This window comes from Styela clava, chromosome 9 (assembly GCF_964204865.1).
Source record: "Styela clava chromosome 9, kaStyClav1.hap1.2, whole genome shotgun sequence".
NCBI lineage: Eukaryota > Metazoa > Chordata > Ascidiacea > Stolidobranchia > Styelidae > Styela > Styela clava.
This window is the reverse complement of record NC_135258.1, coordinates 1,281,270-1,303,350: the sequence shown is the minus strand read 5'-3', so window position 1 is coordinate 1,303,350 and position 22,081 is coordinate 1,281,270. Positions and strand designations below refer to the sequence as shown.

Genomic DNA, 22,081 nt, shown 5'->3' with positions numbered 1-22,081 from the left:
CCTGGTAGATTTAATGAGAAGATTCAGACAAAGCTTGTTAGTATTCATGAACCAAACTAACTGTTTCCGCCCGGTTTCGAACCGGGGACCTTTCGCGTGTTAGGCGAACGTGATAACCACTAAACTACTGAAACAGATACGTCGGTTGGTCATATTGAAACAAAAAGTACTTCTGGGAGATTTAATGGAAAGATTGAGATAAAGCTTGTAGTAAAACATGAACCAAAGTAACTGTTTCCGCCCGGTTTCGAAACGGGGACCTTCCGCTTGTTAGGCGAACGTGATAACCACTACACTACAGAAACAGATACGTCGGTTGGTCGTATTGAAATACGAAATTTAGGTACGAGATACGTCGGTTGGTCATATTGAAACAAAAAATACTTCTGGGAGATTTAATGGAAAGATTGAGATAAAGCTTGTAGTAGTAAAACATGAACCAAATTGACTCTTTCCGCCCGGTTTCGAACCGGGGACCTTTCGCGTGTTAGGCGAACTCGATAACCACTACACTACGGAAACAGATACTTCTGGGAGATTTAATGAAAAGATTGAGATAAAGCTTGTAGTAAAACATGAACCAAATTGACTGTTTCCGCCCGGTATCGAGCCGGGGACCTTTCGCGTGTTAGGCGAACGTGATAAGCACTACACTACGGAAACAGATACGTCGGTTGGTCATATTGAAACAAAATATACTTCTGGGAGATTTAATGAAAAGATTGAATTAAAGCTTGTAGTAAAACATGAACTAAAGTAGCTGTTTCCGCCCGGTTTCGAACCGGGGACCTTCCGCTTGTTAGGCGAACGTGATAACCACTACACTACAGAAACAGATACGTCGGTTGGTCATATTGAAACAAAAAACATCGTGTTGGGCAAACGCGATAACCACTACACTACGGAAACGGATGCGTCAGTTAGTCATATTGAGATAAAAAATACTCTTGGGAGATTTAATGAAAAGATTGAGATTAAGCTTGTAGAAAAACATTACCCAAAAAAAATGTTTTAGCCCGGTTTCAAAGCGGGGACCTTTCGCGTGTTAGGCGAACGTGATAACCACTACACTACGGAAATGGATACGTCGGTTGGTCATTTTGAAACAAAAAATACTCCTGGGAGATTTGATGAAAAGATTGAGATAAAGCTTGTAGTAAACATGAACTTAAAGAACCGTTTTCGGCCGGTTTACTAAAAACACTCCTGGGAGATTTAATGAGAAGATTCAGAAAAAGCTTGTAGTAAACATGAATTAAATGAACCGTTTCCGGTCGGTTTACTAAAAACACTCCTGGGAGATTTAATGAGAAGATTCAGACAAAGCTTGTTAGTATTCATGAACCAAATTAACTGTTTCCGCCCGGTTTCGAACCGGGGACCTTTCGCGTGTTAGGCGAACGTGATAACCACTACACTACGGAAACAGATACGTCGGTTGTTCATATTGAAACAAAAAATACTTCTGGGGGATTTAATGAGAAGATTCAGACAAAGCTTGTAGTAAACATGATCCAAATTAACTGTTTCCGCCCGGTTTCGAACCGGGGACCTTTCGCGTGTTAGGCGAACGTGATAACCACTACACTACGGAAACAGATATGTCGGTTGGTCATATTGAAATACGAAATTTAGGTACGAGATACGTCGGTTGGTCATATTGAAACAAAAAATACTTCTGGGAGATTTAATGGAAAGATTGAGATAAAGCTTGTAGTAGTAAAACATGAACCAAATTGACTCTTTCCGCCCGGTTTCGAACCGGGGACCTTTCGCGTGTTAGGCGAACTTGATAACCACTACACTACGGAAACAGATACTTCTGGGAGATTTAATGAAAAGATTGAGATAAAGCTTGTAGTAAAACATGAACCAAATTGACTGTTTCCGCCCGGTATCGAGCCGGGGACCTTTCGCGTGTTAGGCGAACGTGATAAGCACTACACTACGGAAACAGATACGTCGGTTGGTCATATTGAAACAAAATATACTTCTGGGAGATTTAATGAAAAGATTGAGATAAAGCTTGTAGTAAAACATGAACCAAATTGACTGTTTCCGCCCGGTATCGAGCCGGGGACCTTTCGCGTGTTAGGCGAACGTGATAAGCACTACACTACGGAAACAGATACGTCGGTTGGTCATATTGAAACAAAATATACTTCTGGGAGATTTAATGAAAAGATTGAGATAAAGCTTGTAAGATAAAGCTTCAAATTAACTGTTTCCGCCCGGTTTCGAACCAGGGACCTTTCGCGTGTTAGGCAAACGCGATAACCACTACACTACGGAAACGGATGCGTCAGTTAGTCATATTGAGATAAAAAATACTCTTGGGAGATTTAATGAAAAGATTGAGATAAAGCTTGTAGAAAAACATTACCCAAAAAAAATGTTTCAGCCCGGTTTCAAAGCGGGGACCTTTCGCGTGTTAGGCGAACGTGATAACCACTACACTACGGAAATGGATACGTCGGTTGGTCATTTTGAAACAAAAAATACTCCTGGGAGATTTGATGAAAAGATTGAAATGAAGCTTGTAGTAAACATGAACTAAATGAACCGTTTCCGGCCGGTTTACTAAAAACACACCTGGGAGATTTAATGAGAAGATTCAGAAAAAGCTTGTAGTAAACATGAATTAAATGAACCGTTTCCGGTCGGTTTACTAAAAACACTCCTGGTAGATTTAATGAGAAGATTCAGACAAAGCTTGTTAGTATTCATGAACCAAACTAACTGTTTCCGCCCGGTTTCGAACCGGGGACCTTTCGCGTGTTAGGCGAACGTGATAACCACTACACTACTGAAACAGATACGTCGGTTGGTCATATTGAAACAAAAAGTACTTCTGGGAGATTTAATGGAAAGATTGAGATAAAGCTTGTGGTAAAACATGAACTAAAGTAACTGTTTCCGCCCGGTTTGGAACCGTGGACCTTCCGCTTGTTAGGCGAACGTGATAACCACTACACTACAGAAACAGATATGTCGGTTGGTCGTATTGAATTACGAAATTTAAGTACGAGATACGTCGGTTTGTCATATTGAAACAAAAAATACTTCTGGGAGATTTAATGGAAAGATTGAGATAAAGCTTGTAGTAAAACATGAACCAAATTGACTGTTTCCGCCCGGTTTCGAAACGGGGACCTTTCGCGTGTTAGGCGAACGTGATAAACACTACACTACGGAAACAGATAAGTCGGTTGCTCATATTGAAACAAAATATACTTCTGGAAGATTTAGTGAAAAGATTGAGATAAAGCTTGTAGTAAAAGATGAACCAAATTGACTGTTTCCGCCCGGTATCGAGCCGGGAACCTTTCGCGTGTTAGGCGAACGTGATAAGCACTACACTACGGAAACAGATACGTCGGTTGGTCATATTGAAACAAAATATACTTCTGGGAGATTTAATGAAAAGATTGAGATAAAACTTGTAGTAAAACATTACCCAAAAAAAAATGTTTCAGCCCGGTTTCAAAGCGGGGACCTTTCGCGTGTTAGGTGAACGTGATAAGCACTACACTACGGAAACAGACACGTCAGTTGGTCATATTGAAACAAAAAATACTTCTGGGGGATTTAATGAGAAGATTCAGACAAAGCTTGTAGTAAACATGATCCAAATTAACTGTTTCCGCCCGGTTTCGAACCAGGGACGTGGACCAGGCGAACGTGATAACCACTACACTACGGAAACAGATAAGTCGGTTGGTCATATTGAAACAAAAAATACTTCTGGGAGATTTAATGAAAAGATTGAGATAAAGCTTGCAGTAAAACATGAACTAAAGTAACTGTTTCCGCCCGGTTTCGAACCGAGGACCTTCCGCTTGTTAGGCGAACGTGATAACCACTACACTACAGAAACAGATACGTCGGTTGGTCATATTAAAATCTGAAATTTAGGTACGAGATACGTCGGTTGGTCACATTGAATCAAAAAATACTTCTGGGAGATTTAATGGAAAGATTGAGATAAAGCTTGTAGTAAAACACGAACTAAAGTAACTTTTTCCGCCCGGTTCCGAACCGGGGACTTTTCGCGTGTTGGGCGAGCGTGATAACCACTACACTACGGTAACAGATAAGTCGGTTGGTCATATTGAAACAAAAAATACTTCTGGGAGATTTAATGAAAAGATTGAGATAAAGCTTGTAAGATAAAGCTTCAAATTAAATGTTTCCGCCCGGTTTCGAACCAGGAACCTTTCGCGTGTTAGACGAACGTGCTTGTAAGATAAAGCTTCAAATTAACTGTTTCCGCCCGGTTTCGAACCAGGGACCTTTCGCGTGTTAGGCGAACGTGATAACCACTACACTACGGAAACAGATACGTAGGTTGGTCATATTGAAACAGAAAGTACTCCTGGGAGATTTGATGAAAAGATTGAGATAAAGCTTGTAGCAAAACATGAACCAAATTAACCGCTAACTGTTTCCGCCCGGTTTCGAACCGGGGACCTTTCGCGTGTTAGGCGAACGTGATAACCACTACACTACTGAAACAGATACGTCGGTTGGTCATATTGAAACAAAAAGTACTTCTGGGGGATTTAATGGAAAGATTGAGATAAAGCTTGTGGTAAAACATGAACTAAAGTAACTGTTTCCGCCCGGTTTGGAACCGTGGACCTTCCGCTTGTTAGGCGAACGTGATAACCACTACACTACAGAAACAGATATGTCGGTTGGTCGTATTGAATTACGAAATTTAAGTACGAGATACGTCGGTTGGTCATATTGAAACAAAAAATACTTCTGGGAGATTTAATGGAAAGATTGAGATAAAGCTTGTAGTAAAACATGAACCAAATTGACTGTTTCCGCCCGGTTTCGAAACGGGGACCTTTCGCGTGTTAGGCGAACGTGATAAACACTACACTACGGAAACAGATAAGTCGGTTGCTCATATTGAAACAAAATATACTTCTGGAAGATTTAGTGAAAAGATTGAGATAAAGCTTGTAGTAAAAGATGAACCAAATTGACTGTTTCCGCCCGGTATCGAGCCGGGAACCTTTCGCGTGTTAGGCGAACGTGATAAGCACTACACTACGGAAACAGATACGTCGGTTGGTCATATTGAAACAAAATATACTTCTGGGAGATTTAATGAAAAGATTGAGATAAAGCTTGTAGTAAAACATTACCCAAAAAAAAATGTTTCAGCCCGGTTTCAAAGCGGGGACCTTTCGCGTGTTAGGTGAACGTGATAAGCACTACACTACGGAAACAGACACGTCAGTTGGTCATATTGAAACAAAAAATACTTCTGGGGGATTTAATGAGAAGATTCAGACAAAGCTTGTAGTAAACATGATCCAAATTAACTGTTTCCGCCCGGTTTCGAACCAGGGACGTGGACCAGGCGAACGTGATAACCACTACACTACGGAAACAGATAAGTCGGTTGGTCATATTGAAACAAAAAATACTTCTGGGAGATTTAATGAAAAGATTGAGATAAAGCTTGCAGTAAAACATGAACTAAAGTAACTGTTTCCGCCCGGTTTCGAACCGAGGACCTTCCGCTTGTTAGGCGAACGTGATAACCACTACACTACAGAAACAGATACGTCGGTTGGTCATATTAAAATCTGAAATTTAGGTACGAGATACGTTGGTTGGTCACATTGAATCAAAAAATACTTCTGGGAGATTTAATGGAAAGATTGAGATAAAGCTTGTAGTAAAACACGAACTAAAGTTACTTTTTCCGCCCGGTTCCGAACCGGGGACTTTTCGCGTGTTGGGCGAGCGTGATAACCACTACACTACGGTAACAGATAAGTCGGTTGGTCATATTGAAACAAAAAATACTTCTGGGAGATTTAATGAAAAGATTGAGATAAAGCTTGTAGTAAAACATGAACCAAATTGACTGTTTCCGCCCGGTATTGAGCCGGGGACCTTTCGCGTGTTAGGCGAACGTGATATCCACTACACTACGGAAACAGATACGTCGGTTGCTCATAGTGAAACAGAAAATATTTCTGGGAGATTTAATGGAAAGATTGAGATAAAGCTTGTAGTAAAACACGAACTAAAGTAACTTTTTCCGCCCGGTTCTGAACCGGGGACTTTTCGCGTGTTGGGCGAGCGTGATAACCACTACACTACGGTAACAGATAAGTCGGTTGGTCATATTGAAACAAAAAATACTTCTGGGAGATTTAATGAAAAGATTGAGATAAAGCTTGTAGTAAAACATGAACCAAATTGACTGTTTCCGCCCGGTATTGAGCCGGGGACCTTTCGCGTGTTAGGCGAACGTGATATCCACTACACTACGGAAACAGATACGTCGGTTGCTCATAGTGAAACAGAAAATATTTCTGGGAGATTTATACGGAGATACGGAAACAGATACGTCGGTTGGACATATTGAAACAAAAAATACTTTAATGAAAAGATTGAGATAAAGCTTGTAAGATAAAGCTTCAAATTAACTGTTTCCGCCAGGTTTCGAACCAGGAACCTTCCGCGTGTTAGGCGAACGTGATAACCACTACACTACGCAAACGGATACGTCGGTTGGTCATATTGAAACTAAATATACTTCTGGGAGATTTAATGAAAAGATTGAGATAAAGCTTGTAAGATAAAGCTTCAAATTAAATGTTTCCGCCCGGTTTCGAACCAGGAACCTTTCGCGTGTTAGACGAACGTGCTTGTAAGATAAAGCTTCAAATTAACTGTTTCCGCCCGGTTTCGAACCAGGGACCTTTCGCGTGTTAGGCGAACGTGATAACCACTACACTACGGAAACAGATACGTAGGTTGGTCATATTGAAACAGAAAGTACTCCTGGGAGATTTGATGAAAAGATTGAGATAAAGCTTGTAGCAAAACATGAACCAAATTAACCGCTAACTGTTTCCGCCCGGTTTCGAACCGGGGACCTTTCGCGTGTTAGGCGAACGTGATAACCACTACACTACTGAAACAGATACGTCGGTTGGTCATATTGAAACAAAAAGTACTTCTGGGAGATTTAATGGAAAGATTGAGATAAAGCTTGTGGTAAAACATGAACTAAAGTAACTGTTTCCGCCCGGTTTGGAACCGTGGACCTTCCGCTTGTTAGGCGAACGTGATAACCACTACACTACAGAAACAGATATGTCGGTTGGTCGTATTGAATTACGAAATTTAAGTACGAGATACGTCGGTTGGTCATATTGAAACAAAAAATACTTCTGGGAGATTTAATGGAAAGATTGAGATAAAGCTTGTAGTAAAACATGAACCAAATTGACTGTTTCCGCCCGGTTTCGAAACGGGGACCTTTCGCGTGTTAGGCGAACGTGATAAACACTACACTACGGAAACAGATAAGTCGGTTGCTCATATTGAAACAAAATATACTTCTGGAAGATTTAGTGAAAAGATTGAGATAAAGCTTGTAGTAAAAGATGAACCAAATTGACTGTTTCCGCCCGGTATCGAGCCGGGAACCTTTCGCGTGTTAGGCGAACGTGATAAGCACTACACTACGGAAACAGATACGTCGGTTGGTCATATTGAAACAAAATATACTTCTGGGAGATTTAATGAAAAGATTGAGATAAAGCTTGTAGTAAAACATTACCCAAAAAAAAATGTTTCAGCCCGGTTTCAAAGCGGGGACCTTTCGCGTGTTAGGTGAACGTGATAAGCACTACACTACGGAAACAGACACGTCAGTTGGTCATATTGAAACAAAAAATACTTCTGGGGGATTTAATGAGAAGATTCAGACAAAGCTTGTAGTAAACATGATCCAAATTAACTGTTTCCGCCCGGTTTCGAACCAGGGACGTGGACCAGGCGAACGTGATAACCACTACACTACGGAAACAGATAAGTCGGTTGGTCATATTGAAACAAAAAATACTTCTGGGAGATTTAATGAAAAGATTGAGATAAAGCTTGCAGTAAAACATGAACTAAAGTAACTGTTTCCGCCCGGTTTCGAACCGAGGACCTTCCGCTTGTTAGGCGAACGTGATAACCACTACACTACAGAAACAGATACGTCGGTTGGTCATATTAAAATCTGAAATTTAGGTACGAGATACGTTGGTTGGTCACATTGAATCAAAAAATACTTCTGGGAGATTTAATGGAAAGATTGAGATAAAGCTTGTAGTAAAACACGAACTAAAGTTACTTTTTCCGCCCGGTTCCGAACCGGGGACTTTTCGCGTGTTGGGCGAGCGTGATAACCACTACACTACGGTAACAGATAAGTCGGTTGGTCATATTGAAACAAAAAATACTTCTGGGAGATTTAATGAAAAGATTGAGATAAAGCTTGTAGTAAAACATGAACCAAATTGACTGTTTCCGCCCGGTATTGAGCCGGGGACCTTTCGCGTGTTAGGCGAACGTGATATCCACTACACTACGGAAACAGATACGTCGGTTGCTCATAGTGAAACAGAAAATATTTCTGGGAGATTTATACGGAGATACGGAAACAGATACGTCGGTTGGACATATTGAAACAAAAAATACTTTAATGAAAAGATTGAGATAAAGCTTGTAAGATAAAGCTTCAAATTAACTGTTTCCGCCAGGTTTCGAACCAGGAACCTTCCGCGTGTTAGGCGAACGTGATAACCACTACACTACGCAAACGGATACGTCGGTTGGTCATATTGAAACTAAATATACTTCTGGGAGATTGAATGAAAAGATTGAGATAAAGCTTGTAAGATAAAGCTTCAAATTAAATGTTTCCGCCCGGTTTCGAACCAGGAACCTTTCGCGTGTTAGACGAACGTGCTTGTAAGATAAAGCTTCAAATTAACTGTTTCCGCCCGGTTTCGAACCAGGGACCTTTCGCGTGTTAGGCGAACGTGATAACCACTACACTACGGAAACAGATACGTCGGTTGGTCATATTGAAACAGAAAGTACTCCTGGGAGATTTGATGAAAAGATTGAGATAAAGCTTGTAGCAAAACATGAACCAAATTAACCGCTTCAGCCCGGTTTCGAACCAGAGACCTTTCGCGTGTTAGGCGAACGTGATAACCACTACAATACCGAAACGGATACGACGTTCGGTCATATTGAAATAAAAAATACCCCTGGGAGATTTAGTGAAAAGATTCGGAAAAAGATTGTAATAAACATGAACCAAATTAACTGTTTCCGCCCGGTTTCGAACCGGGGACCTTTCGCGTGTTAGGCGAACGTGATAACCACTACACTACGGAAATGGATACGTCGGTTGGTCATATTGAAATAGAAAATACTCCTGGGAGATTTGATGAAAAGATTGAGATAAAACTTTTAGTAAAACATTGAGCAAAAAAAATGTTTCAGCCCGGTTTCGATCCGGGGACCCTTCGCTTGTTAGGCGAACGTGATACCATTACACTGCAGAAACAGATATGTCGGTTGGTCATATTGAAACAGACAATACTTCTGGGAGATTTAATGGAAAGATTGAGATAAAGCTTGTAGTAAAACACGAACTAAAGTAACTGTTTCCGCCCGGTTTCGAACCGGGGACCTTTCGCGTGTTAGGCGAACGTGATAACCACTACACTACGGAAACGAAAACGTCGTTCGGTCATATTGAAACAAAAAATACTCCTGGGAGATTTATTGAAAAGATTGAGATAAAGCTTGTAGTAAAACATTACCCAAAAAAAATGTTTCAGCCCGGTTTCAAAGCGGGGACCTTTCGCGTGTTAGGTGAACGTGATAACCACTACACTACGGAGACAGATACGTCGGTTGGTCATATTGAAACAAAAAATACTTCTGGGAGATTTAATGAAAAGATTGAATTAAAGCTTGTAGTAAAACATGAACTAAAGTAGCTGTTTCCGCCCGGTTTCGAACCGGGGACCTTCCGCTTGTTAGACGAACGTGATAACCACTACACTACAGAAACAGATATGTCGGTTGGTCATATTGAAATACGAAATTTAGGTACGAGATACGTCGGTTGGTCATATTGAAACAAAAAACATCGTGTTGGGCAAACGCGATAACCACTACACTACGGAAACGGATGCGTCAGTTAGTCATATTGAGATAAAAAATACTCTTGGGAGATTTAATGAAAAGATTGAGATAAAGCTTGTAGAAAAACATTACCCAAAAAAAATGTTTCAGCCCGGTTTCAAAGCGGGGACCTTTCGCGTGTTAGGCGAACGTGATAACCACTACACTACGGAAATGGATACCTCGGTTGGTCATATTGAAACAAAAAATACTTCTGGGAGATTTGATGAAAAGATTGAGATAAAGCTTGTAGTAAACATGAACTAAATGAACCGTTTCCGGTCGGTTTACTAAAAACACTCCTGGGAGATTTAATGAGAAGATTCAGACAAAGCTTGTTAGTATTCATGAACCAAATTAACTGTTTCCGCCCGGTTTCGAACCGGGGACCTTTCGCGTGTTAGGCGAACGTGATAACCACTACACTACGGAAACAGATACGTCGGTTGGTCATATTGAAACAAAAAGTACTTCTGGGGGATTTAATGAGAAGATTCAGACAAAGCTTGTAGTAAACATGATCCAAATTAACTGTTTCCGCCCGGTTTCGAACCGGGGACCTTTCGCGTGTTAGGCGAACGTGATAACCACTACACTACCGAAACAGATACGTCGGTTGGTCATATTAAAATACGAAATTTAGGTACGAGATACGTCGGTTGGTCATATTGAAACAAAAAATACTTCTGGGAGATTTAATGGAAAGATTGAGATAAAGCTTGTAGTAAAAGACGAACTAAAGTAACTGTTTCCGCCCGGTTTCGAACCGGGGACTTTTTGCGTGTTAGGCGAGCGTGATAACCACTACACTACGGTAACAGATAAGTCGGTTAAAGCTTGTAGTAAAACATTACCCCAAAAAAATGTTTCAGCCCGGTTTCAAAGCGGGGACCTTTCGCGTGTTAGGTGAACGTGATAACCACTACACTACGGAAACAGATACGTCGGTTGGTCATATTGAAACAAAAAATACTTCTGGGAGATTTAATGAAAAGATTGAATTAAAGCTTGTAGTAAAACATGAACTAAAGTAGCTGTTTCCGCCCGGTTTCGAACCGGGGACCTTCGCTTGTTAGGCGAACGTGATAACCACTACACTACAGAAACAGATATGTCGGTTGGTCATATTGAAATACGAAATTTAGGTACGAGATACGTCGGTTGGTCATATTGAAACAAAAAACATCGTGTTGGGCAAACGCGATAACCACTACACTACGGAAACGGATGCGTCAGTTAGTCATATTGAGATAAAAAATACTCTTGGGAGATTTAATGAAAAGATTGAGATAAAGCTTGTAGAAAAACATTACCCAAAAAAATGTTTCAGCCCGGTTTCAAAGCGGGGACCTTTCGCGTGTTAGGCGAACGTGATAACCACTACACTACGGAAATGGATACCTCGGTTGGTCATTTTGAAACAAAAAATACTCCTGGGAGATTTGATGAAAAGATTGAGATAAAGCTTGTAGTAAACATGAACTAAATGAACCGTTTCCGGTCGGTTTACTAAAAACACTCCTGGGAGATTTAATGAGAAGATTCAGACAAAGCTTGTTAGTATTCATGTACCAAATTAACTGTTTCCGCCCGGTTTCGAACCGGGGACCTTTCGCGTGTTAGGCAAACGTGATAACCACTACACTACGGAAACAGATACGTCGGTTGGTCATATTGAAACAAAAAGTACTTCTGGGGGATTTAATGAGAAGATTCAGACAAAGCTTGTAGTAAACATGATCCAAATTAACTGTTTCCGCCCGGTTTCGAACCGTGGACCTTTCGCGTGTTAGGCGAACGTGATAACCACTACACTACCGAAACAGATACGTCGGTTGGTCATATTAAAATACGAAATTTAGGTACGAGATACGTCGGTTGGTCATATTGAAACAAAAAATACTTCTGGGAGATTTAATGGAAAGATTGAGATAAAGCTTGTTAAAACACGAACTAAAGTAACTGTTTCCGCCCGGTTTCGAACCGGGGACTTTTCGCGTGTTAGGCGAGCGTGATAACCACTACACTACGGTAACAGATAAGTCGGTTGGTCATATTGAAACAAAAAATACTTCTGGGAGATTTAATGAAAAGATTGAGATAAAGCTTGTAGTAAAACCTGAACTAAAGTAACTGTTTCCGCCCGGTTTCCAACCGGGGACCTTTCGCGTGTTAGGCGAACGTGATAACCATTACACTACAGAAACAGATATGTCGATTGGTCATATTGAAATACGAAATTTAGGTACGAGATACGTCGGTTGGTCATATTGAAACAAAAAACATCGTGTTGGGCAAACGCGATAACCACTACACTACGGAAATGGATACCTCGGTTGGTCATTTTGAAACAAAAAATACTCCTGGGAGATTTGATGAAAAGATTGAGATAAAGCTTGTAGTAAACATGAACTAAATGAACCGTTTCCGGTCGGTTTACTAAAAACACTCCTGGGAGATTTAATGAGAAGATTCAGACAAAGCTTGTTAGTATTCATGAACCAAATTAACTGTTTCCGCCCGGTTTCGAACCGGGGACATTTCGCGTGTTAGGCGAACGTGATAACCACTACACTACGGAAACAGATACGTCGGTTGGTCATATTGAAACAAAAAGTACTTCTGGGGGATTTAATGAGAAGATTCAGACAAAGCTTGTAGTAAACATGATCCAAATTAACTGTTTCCGCCCGGTTTCGAACCGGGGACCTTTCGCGTGTTAGGCGAACGTGATAACCACTACACTACCGAAACAGATACGTCGGTTGGTCATATTAAAATACGAAATTTAGGTACGAGATACGTCGGTTGGTCATATTGAAACAAAAAATACTTCTGGGAGATTTAATGGAAAGATTGAGATAAAGCTTGTAGTAAAACACGAACTAAAGTAACTGTTTCCGCCCGGTTTCGAACCGGGGACTTTTCGCGTGTTAGGCGAGCGTGATAACCACTACACTACGGTAACAGATAAGTCGGTTGGTCATATTGAAACAAAAAATACTTCTGGGAGATTTAATGAAAAGATTGAGATAAAGCTTGTAGTAAAACATGCACCAAATTGACAGTTTCCGCCCGGTATCGAGCCGGGGACCTTTCGCGTGTTAGGCGAACGTGATAAGCACTACACTACGGAAACAGAAACGTCGGTTGGTCATATTGAAATACGAAATTTAGGTACGAGATACGTCGGTTGGTCATATTGAAACAAAAAACACTTCTAGGAGATTTAATGGAAAGATTGGGATAAAGCTTGTAGTAAAACACGAACTAAAGTAACTGTTTCCGCCCGGTTTCGAACCGGGGACCTTTCGCGTGTTAGGCGAGCATGATAACCACTACACTACGGAAACAGATTTGTCAGTTGGTCATATTGAAACAAAAAATACTTCTGGGAGATTTACTAAAAGATTGAGATAAAGCTTGTAGTAAAACATGAACCAAATTGACTGTTTCCGCCCGGTATCGAGCCGGGGACCTTTCGCGTGTTAGGCGAACGTGATAAGCACTACACTACGGAAACAGATACGTCGGTTGGTCATATTGAAACTAAATATACTTCTGGGAGATTTAATGAAAAGATTGAGATAAAGCTTGTAAGATAAAGCTTCAAATTAAGTGTTTCCGCCCGGTTTCGAACCAGGACCATTTCGCGTGTTAGACGAACGTGATAACCACTAAACTACGCAAACGGATACGTCAGTTGGTCATATTGAAACAAAAAATACTCCTGGGAGATTTAATGGAAAGATTGAGATAAAGCTTCTAGTAAGACATTACCCAAAAAAAATGTTTCAGCCCGGTTTCAAAGCGGGGACCTTTCGCGTGTTAGGCGAACGTGATAACCACTACACTACGGAAACAGATACGTTGATTAGTCATATTGAAACAAAAAATACTCCTGGGAGATTTAATGAAAAGATTTAGATAAAGCTTGTATTAAAACCTGAACCAAATTACCTGTCTCCGCCCGGTTTCGAACCGGGGACCTTTCGCTTGTTAGGCGAACGTGATAAGCACTACACTACGGAAACAGATACGTCGGTTGGTCATATTGAAACAAAATATACTTCTGGAAGATTTAATGAAAAGATTGAGATAAAGCTTGTAAGATAAAGCTTCAAATTAACTGTTTCCGCCCGGTTTCGAACCAGGGACCTTTCGCGTGTTAGGCGAACGTGATAACCACTACACTACGGAAACAGATACGTCGGTTGGTCATATTGAAACAGAAAGTACTCCTGGGAGATTTGATGAAAAGATTGAGATAAAACTTGTAGTAAAACATTAAGCAAAAAAAATGTTTCAGCCCGGTTTCGAACCGGGGACCTTTCGCGTGTTAGGCGAACGTGATAACCACTACACTACGGAAACAGATACGTCGGTTGCTCATAGTGAAACAGAAAATATTTCTGGGAGATTTATACGGAGATACGGAAACAGATACGTCGGTTGGACATATTGAAACAAAAAATACTTCTGGGAGATTTAATGAAAATATTGAGATAAAGCTTGTAGCAAAACATGAACCAAATTAACCGCTTCCGCCCGGTTTCGAACCAGAGACCTTTCGCGTGTTAGGCGAACGTGATAACCACTACAATACCGAAACGGATACGACGTTCGGTCATATTTAAATAAAAAATACCCCTGGGAGATTTAATGAAAAGATTCGGAAAAAGATTGTAATAAACATGAACCAAATTAACTGTTTCCGCCCGGTTTCGAACCGGGGACCTTTCGCGTGTTAGGCGAACGTGATAACCACTACACTACGGAAATGGATACGTCGGTTGGTCATATTGAAATAGAAAATACTCCTGGGAGATTTGATGAAAAGATTGAGATAAAACTTGTAGTAAAACATCGAGCAAAAAAAATGTTTCAGCCCGGTTTCGAACCGGGGACCTTTCGCGTGTTAGGCGAACGTGATAACCATTACACTACAGAAACAGATATGTCGGTTGGTCATATTGAAATACGAAATTTAGGTACAAGATACGTCGGTTAGTCATATTGAAACAGAAAATACTTCTGGGAGATTTAATGGAAAGATTGAGATGAAGCTTGTAGTAAAACACGAACTAAAGTAACTGTTTCCGCCCGGTTTCGAACCGGGGACCTTTCGCGTATTAGACGAACGTGATAACCACTACACTACGGAAACAGATACGTCGGTTGGTCATATTGAAACAAAAAATACTTCTGGGAGATTTAATGAAAAGATTGAGATAAAGCTTGTAGTAAAACATGAACCAAATTGACTGTTTCCGCCCGGTATCGAGCCGGGGACCTTTCGCGTGTTAGGCGAACGTGATAAGCACTACACTACGGAAACAGATACGTCGGTTGGTCATATTGAAACAAAATATACTTCTGGGAGATTTAATGAAAAGATTGAGATAAAGCTTGTAGTAAAACATGAACCAAATTGACTGTTTCGGCCCGGTTTCGAACCAGGGACCTTTCGCGTGTTAGGCAAACGCGATAACCACTACACTACGGAAACGGATGCGTCAGTTAGTCATATTGAGATAAAAAATACTCTTGGGAGATTTAATGAAAAAATTGAGATAAAGCTTGTAGAAAAACATTACCCAAAAAAATGTTTCAGCCCGGTTTCAAAGCGGGGACCTTTCGCGTGTTAGGCGAACGTGATAACCACTACACTACGGAAATGTATACGTCGGTTGGTCATTTTGAAACAAAAAATACTCCTGGGAGATTTGATGAAAAGAATGAGATAAAGCTTGTAGTAAACATGAACCTAAAGAACCGTTTCCGGCCGGTTTACTAAAAACACTCCTGGGAGATTTATTGAGAAGATTCAGAAAAAGCTTGTAGTAAACATGAATTAAATGAACCGTTTCCGGTCGGTTTACTAAAAACACTCCTGGGAGATTTGATGAGAAGATTCAGACAAAGCAATAGTATTCATGAACCAAATTAACTGTTTCCGCCCGGTTTCGAACCGGGGACCTTTCGCGTGTTAGGCGAACGTGATAACCACTACACTACGGAAACAGATACGTCGGTTGGTCATATTGAAACAAAAAATACTTCTGGGGGATTTAATGAGAAGATTCAGACAAAGCTTGTAGTAAACATGATCCAAATTAACTGTTTCCGCCCGGTTTCGAACCGGGGACCTTTCGCGTGTTAGGCGAACGCGATAACCACTACACTACGGAAACAGATACGTCGTTTGGTCATATTGAAACAAAAAATACTTCTGGGAGATTTAATGAAAAGATTGAGATAAAGCTTGTAGTAAAACCTGAACTAAAGTAACTGTTTCCGCCCGGTTTCGAACCGGGGACCTTCCGCTTGTTAGGCAAACGTGATAACCACTACACTACAGAAACAGATATGTCGGTTGGTCATATTGAAATACGAAATTTAGGTACGAGATACGTCTGTTGGTCATATTGAAACAAAAAATACTTCTGGGAGATTTAATGAAAAGATTGAGATAAAGCTTACATGGACTAAAGTAACTGTTTCCGCCCGGTTTCGAACCGGGAACCTTCCGCTTGTTAGGCGAACGTGATAACCACTTCACTACAGAAACAAATATGTCGGTTGGTCATATTGAAATACGAAATTTAGGTACGAGATACGTCGGTTGGTCATAATGAAACAAAAAATACTTCTGGGAGATTTAATGGAAAGATTGAGATAAAGCTTGTAGTAAAACATGAACCAAATTGACTGTTTCCGCCCGGTATCGAGCCGGGGACCTTTCGCGTGTTAGGCGAACGTGATAAGCACTACACTACGGAAACAGATACGTCGGTTGGTCATATTGAAACAAAATATACTTCTGGGAGATTTAATGGAAAGATTGGGATAAAGCTTGTAGTAAAACACGAACTAAAGTAACTGTTTCCGCCCGGTTTCGAACCGGGGACCTTTCGCGTGTTAGGCGAGCGTGATAACCACTACACTACGGAAACAGATTCCTCGGTTGGTCATATTGAAACAAAAAATACTTCTGGGAGATTTAATGAAAAGATTGAGATAAAGCTTGTAGTAAAACATGAACCAAATTGACTGTTTCCGCCCGGTATCGAGCCGGGGACCTTTCGCGTGTTAGGCGAACGTGATAAGCACTACACTACGGAAACAGATACGTCGGTTGGTCATATTGAAACAAAATATACTTCTGGGAGATTTAATGAAAAGATTGAGATAAAGCTTGTAAGATAAAGCTTCAAAATAACTGTTTCGGCCCGGTTTCGAACCAGGGACCTTTCGCGTGTTAGGCAAACGCGATAACCACTACACTACGGAAACGGATGCGTCAGTTAGTCATATTGAGATAAAAAATACTCTTGGGAGATTTAATGAAAAGATTGAGATAAAGCTTGTAGAAAAACATTACCCAAAAAAAATGTTCCAGCCCGGTTTCAAAGCGGGGACCTTTCGCGTGTTAGGCGAACGTGATAACCACTACACTACGGAAATGGATACGTCGGTTGGTCATTTTGAAACAAAAAATACTCCTGGGAGATTTGATGAAAAGATTGAGATAAAGCTTGTAGTAAACATGAACTAAATGAACCGTTTCCGGCCGGTTTACTAAAAACACTCCTGGGAGATTTAATGAGAAGATTCAGAAAAAGCTTGTAGTAAACATGAATTAAATGAACCGTTTCCGGTCGGTTTACTAAAAACACTCCTGGGAGATTTAATGAGAAGATTCAGACAAAGCTTGTTAGTATTCATGAACCAAACTAACTGTTTCCGCCCGGTTTCGAACCGGGGACCTTTCGCGTGTTAGGCGAACGTGATAACCACTACACTACTGAAACAGATACGTCGGTTGGTCATATTGAAACAAAAAGTACTTCTGGGGGATTTAATGAAAAGATTGAGATAAAGCTTGCAGTAAAACCTGGACTAAAGTAACTGTTTCAGCCAGGTTTCGAACCGGGGACCTTCCGCTTGTTAGGCAAACGTGATAACCACTACACTACAGAAACAGATATGTCGGTTGGTCGTATTGAAATACGAAATTTAGGTACGAGATACGTCGGTTGGTCATATTGAAACAAAAAATACTTCTGGGAGATTTAATGAAAAGATTGAGATAAAGCTTGTGGTAAAACATGAACTAAAGTAACTGTTTCCGCCCGGTTTCGAACCGTGGACCTTCCGCTTGTTAGGCGAACGTGATAACCACTACACTACAGAAACAGATATGTCGGTTGGTCGTATTGAATTACGAAATTTAGGTACGAGATACGTCGGTTGGTCATATTGAAACAAAAAATACTTCTGGGAGATTTAATGAAAAGATTGAGATAAAGCTTGTAGTAAAACATGAACCAAAGTAACTGTTTCCGCCCGGTTTCGAAACGGGGACCTTCCGCTTGTTAGGCGAACGTGATAACCACTACACTACAGAAACAGATATGTCGGTTGGTCGTATTGAAATACGAAATTTAGGTACGAGATACGTCGGTTGGTCATATTGAAACAAAAAATACTTCTGGGAGATTTAATGAAAAGATTGAGATAAAGCTTGTGGTAAAACATGAACTAAAGTAACTGTTTCAGCCCGGTTTCGAACCGTGGACCTTCCGCTTGTTAGGCGAACGTGATAACCACTACACTACAGAAACAGATATGTCGGTTGGTCGTATTGAATTACGAAATTTAAGTACGAGATACGTCGGTTGGTCATATTGAAACAAAAAATACTTCTGGGAGATTTAATGGAAAGATTGAGATAAAGCTTGTAGTAAAACATGAACCAAATTGACTGTTTCCGCCCGGTTTCGAAATGGGGACCTTTCGCGTGTTAGGCGAACGTGATAAACACTACACTACGGAAACAGATAAGTTGGTTGCTCATATTGAAACAATTTATAATTCTGGAAGATTTAGTGAAAAGATTGAGATAAAGCTTGTAGTAAAACATGAACCAAATTGACTGTTTCCGCCCGGTATCGAGCCGGGAACCTTTCGCGTGTTAGGCGAACGTGATAAGCACTACACTACGGAAACAGATACGTCGGTTGGTCATATTGAAACAAAATATACTTCTGGGAGATTTAATGAAAAGATTGAGATAAAGCTTGAAATTAACTGTTTCCACCCGGTTTCGAACCAGTAACCTTTCGCGTGTTAGGCAAACGTGATAACCACTACACTACGCAAACGGACACGTCAGTTGGTCATATTGAAACAAAAAATACTCCTGGGAGATTTAATGAAAAGATTGAGATAAAGCTTGTAGTAAAACTTTACCCAAAAAAAAATGTTTCAGCCCGGTTTCAAAGCGGGGACCTTTCGCGTGTTAGGTGAACGTGATAACCACTACACTACGAAAACAGATACGTCGGTTGGTCATATTGAAACAAAAAATACTTCTGGGGGATTTAATGAGAAGATTCAGACAAAGCTTGTAGTAAACATGATCCAAATTAACTGTTTCCGCCCGGTTTCGAACCAGGGACGTGGACCAGGCGAACGTGATAACCACTACACTACGGAAACAGATAAGTCGGTTGGTCATATTAAAACAAAAAATACTTCTGGGAGATTTAATGAAAAGATTGAGATAAAGCTTGCAGTAAAACATGAACTAAAGTAACTGTTTCCGGCCGGTTTCGAACCGAGGATCTTCCGCTTGTTAGGCGAACGTGATAACCACTACACTACAGAAACAGATACGTCGTTTGGTCATATTAAAATACGAAATTTAGGTACGAGATACGTCGGTTGGTCACATTGAAACAAAAAATACTTCTGGGAGATTTAATGGAAAGATTGAGATAAAGCTTGTAGTAAAACACGAACTAAAGTAACTGTTTCCGCCCGGTTTCGAACCGGGGACTTTTCGCGTGTTAGGCGAGCGTGATAACCACTACACTACGGTAACAGATAAGTCGGTTGGTCATATTGAAACAAAAAATACTTCTGGGAGATTTAATGATAAGATTGAGATAAAGCTTGTAGTAAAACATGAACCAAATTGACTGTTTCCGCCCGGTATCGAGCCGGGGACCTTTCGCGTGTTAGGCGAACGTGATAAGCACTACACTACGCAAACGGATACGTCGGTTGGTCATATTAAAACTAAATATACTTCTGGGAGATTTAATGAAAAGATTGAGATAAAGATTGTAAGATAAAGCTTCAAATTAAGTGTTTCCACCCGGTTTCGAACCAGGAACCTTTCGCGTGTTAGACGAACGTGATAACCACTAAACTACGCAAACGGATACGTCAGTTGGTCATATTGAAACAAAAAATACTCCTGGGAGATTTAATGAAAAGATTGAGATAAAGCTTGTAGTAAAACATTACCAAAAAAAAATATTTCAGCCCGGTTTCAAAGCGGGGAGCTTTCGCGTGTTAGGCGAACGTGATAACCACTACACTACGGAAACAGATACGTCGGTTAGTCATATTGAAACAAAAAATACTCCTGGGAGATTTAATGAAAAGATTTAGATAAAGCTTGTATTAAAACCTGAACCAAATTACCTGTTTCCGCCCGGTTTCGAACCGGGGACCTTTCGCTTGTTAGGCGAACGTGATAAGCACTACACTACGGAAACAGATACGTCGGTTGGTCATATTGAAACAAAATATACTTCTGGAAGATTTAATGAAAAGATTGAGATAAAGCTTGTAAGATAAAGCTTCAAATTAACTGTTTCCGCCCGGTTTCGAACCAGGGACCTTTCGCGTGTTAGGCGAACGTGATAACCACTACACTACGGAAACAGATACGTCGGTTGGTCATATTGAAACAGAAAGTACTCCTGGGAGATTTGATGAAAAGATTGAGATAAAACTTGTAGTAAAACATTGAGCAAGAAAAATGTTTCAGCCCGGTTTCGAACCGGGGACCTTTCGCGTGTTAGGCGAACGTGATAACCACTACACTACGGAAACAGATACGTCGGTTGCTCATAGTGAAACAGAAAATATTTCTGGGAGATTTATACGGAGATACGGAAACAGATACGTCGGTTGGACATATTGAAACAAAAAATACTTCTGGGAGATTTAATGAAAAGATTGAGATAAAGCTTGTAGCAAAACATGAACCAAATTAACCGCTTCAGCCCGGTTTCGAACCAGAGACCTTTCGCGTGTTAGGCGAACGTGATAACCACTACAATACCGAAACGGATACAACGTTCGGTCATATTGAAATAAAAAATACCCCTGGGAGATTTAGTGAAAAGATTCGGAAAAAGATTGTAATAAACATGAACCAAATTAACTGTTTCCGCCCGGTTTCGAACCGGGGACCTTTCGCGTGTTAGGCGAACGTGATAACCACTACACTACGGAAATGGATACGTCGGTTGGTCATATTGAAATAGAAAATACTCCTGGGAGATTTGATGAAAAGATTGAGATAAAACTTTTAGTAAAACATTGAGCAAAAAAAATGTTTCAGCCCGGTTTCGAACCGGGGACCTTTCGCGTGTTAGGCGAACGTGATAACCATTACACTACAGAAACAGATATGTCGGTTGGTCATATTGAAATACGAAATTTAGGTACGAGATACGTCGGTTGGTCATATTGAAACAGAAAATACTTCTGGGAGATTTAATGGAAAGATTGAGATAAAGCTTGTAGTAAAACACGAACTAAAGTAACTGTTTCCGCCCGGTCTCGAACCGGGGACCTTTCGCGTGTTAGGCGAACGTGATAACCACTACACTACGGAAACGAAAACGTCGTTCGGTCATATTGAAATGAAAAATACCCCTGGGAGATTTATTGAGAAGATTCAGATAAAGCTTGTTATAAAACATTACCTAAAATAACTGTTTCCGCCCGGTTTCGAATCGGGGTTTGACTTGACATTTATCAAAACAAAAAACGGGTGTCGTGGTGCAGGACTTTTCAAACTTGGGCCCTCTGGTCAGTAAGTCTGGTTTTGTTGTCATTCTCGTACAAATCCAAGATGAGCATTCAATATGCAGTTTAAATAAATAAGTAATAAATGGATAATTGATACAAATGCACAGCTAGAGGTTCCTTGGAAACAAGGGCGTACCAAGCTTTTTCTGCTGCCCGGGACGAGTTTCTG

The 22,081-nt window shown here is 40.6% G+C and overlaps 16 non-coding genes across 16 annotated transcripts; all 16 read right to left on the bottom strand.

Annotated features, from left to right (window-relative positions):
- Positions 1-761: 761 nt before the first annotated feature.
- Trnav-aac (transfer RNA valine (anticodon AAC)) lies at positions 762-834 on the bottom strand. The gene has a single exon. It is a non-coding gene; the product is annotated as a tRNA-Val (tRNA).
- Positions 835-1,354: 520 nt separating this feature from the next.
- Positions 1,355-1,427, bottom strand: Trnav-aac (transfer RNA valine (anticodon AAC)). The gene has a single exon. It is a non-coding gene; the product is annotated as a tRNA-Val (tRNA).
- A 97-nt stretch (positions 1,428-1,524) lies between these two features.
- Trnav-aac (transfer RNA valine (anticodon AAC)) lies at positions 1,525-1,597 on the bottom strand. The gene has a single exon. It is a non-coding gene; the product is annotated as a tRNA-Val (tRNA).
- A 2,667-nt stretch (positions 1,598-4,264) lies between these two features.
- On the bottom strand, positions 4,265-4,337 carry Trnav-aac (transfer RNA valine (anticodon AAC)). The gene has a single exon. It is a non-coding gene; the product is annotated as a tRNA-Val (tRNA).
- A 2,368-nt stretch (positions 4,338-6,705) lies between these two features.
- Trnav-aac (transfer RNA valine (anticodon AAC)) lies at positions 6,706-6,778 on the bottom strand. The gene has a single exon. It is a non-coding gene; the product is annotated as a tRNA-Val (tRNA).
- A 2,026-nt stretch (positions 6,779-8,804) lies between these two features.
- On the bottom strand, positions 8,805-8,877 carry Trnav-aac (transfer RNA valine (anticodon AAC)). Its single transcript has one exon. It is a non-coding gene; the product is annotated as a tRNA-Val (tRNA).
- Positions 8,878-9,486: 609 nt separating this feature from the next.
- On the bottom strand, positions 9,487-9,559 carry Trnav-aac (transfer RNA valine (anticodon AAC)). The gene has a single exon. It is a non-coding gene; the product is annotated as a tRNA-Val (tRNA).
- An 817-nt stretch (positions 9,560-10,376) lies between these two features.
- On the bottom strand, positions 10,377-10,449 carry Trnav-aac (transfer RNA valine (anticodon AAC)). Its single transcript has one exon. It is a non-coding gene; the product is annotated as a tRNA-Val (tRNA).
- Positions 10,450-11,595: 1,146 nt separating this feature from the next.
- On the bottom strand, positions 11,596-11,668 carry Trnav-aac (transfer RNA valine (anticodon AAC)). Its single transcript has one exon. It is a non-coding gene; the product is annotated as a tRNA-Val (tRNA).
- Positions 11,669-12,525: 857 nt separating this feature from the next.
- Positions 12,526-12,598, bottom strand: Trnav-aac (transfer RNA valine (anticodon AAC)). The gene has a single exon. It is a non-coding gene; the product is annotated as a tRNA-Val (tRNA).
- A 1,546-nt stretch (positions 12,599-14,144) lies between these two features.
- Positions 14,145-14,217, bottom strand: Trnav-aac (transfer RNA valine (anticodon AAC)). The gene has a single exon. It is a non-coding gene; the product is annotated as a tRNA-Val (tRNA).
- An 891-nt stretch (positions 14,218-15,108) lies between these two features.
- On the bottom strand, positions 15,109-15,181 carry Trnai-aau (transfer RNA isoleucine (anticodon AAU)). Its single transcript has one exon. It is a non-coding gene; the product is annotated as a tRNA-Ile (tRNA).
- Positions 15,182-15,965: 784 nt separating this feature from the next.
- On the bottom strand, positions 15,966-16,038 carry Trnav-aac (transfer RNA valine (anticodon AAC)). The gene has a single exon. It is a non-coding gene; the product is annotated as a tRNA-Val (tRNA).
- A 97-nt stretch (positions 16,039-16,135) lies between these two features.
- Trnav-aac (transfer RNA valine (anticodon AAC)) lies at positions 16,136-16,208 on the bottom strand. The gene has a single exon. It is a non-coding gene; the product is annotated as a tRNA-Val (tRNA).
- A 4,473-nt stretch (positions 16,209-20,681) lies between these two features.
- On the bottom strand, positions 20,682-20,754 carry Trnav-aac (transfer RNA valine (anticodon AAC)). The gene has a single exon. It is a non-coding gene; the product is annotated as a tRNA-Val (tRNA).
- Positions 20,755-21,645: 891 nt separating this feature from the next.
- On the bottom strand, positions 21,646-21,718 carry Trnav-aac (transfer RNA valine (anticodon AAC)). Its single transcript has one exon. It is a non-coding gene; the product is annotated as a tRNA-Val (tRNA).
- Positions 21,719-22,081: the final 363 nt, after the last annotated feature.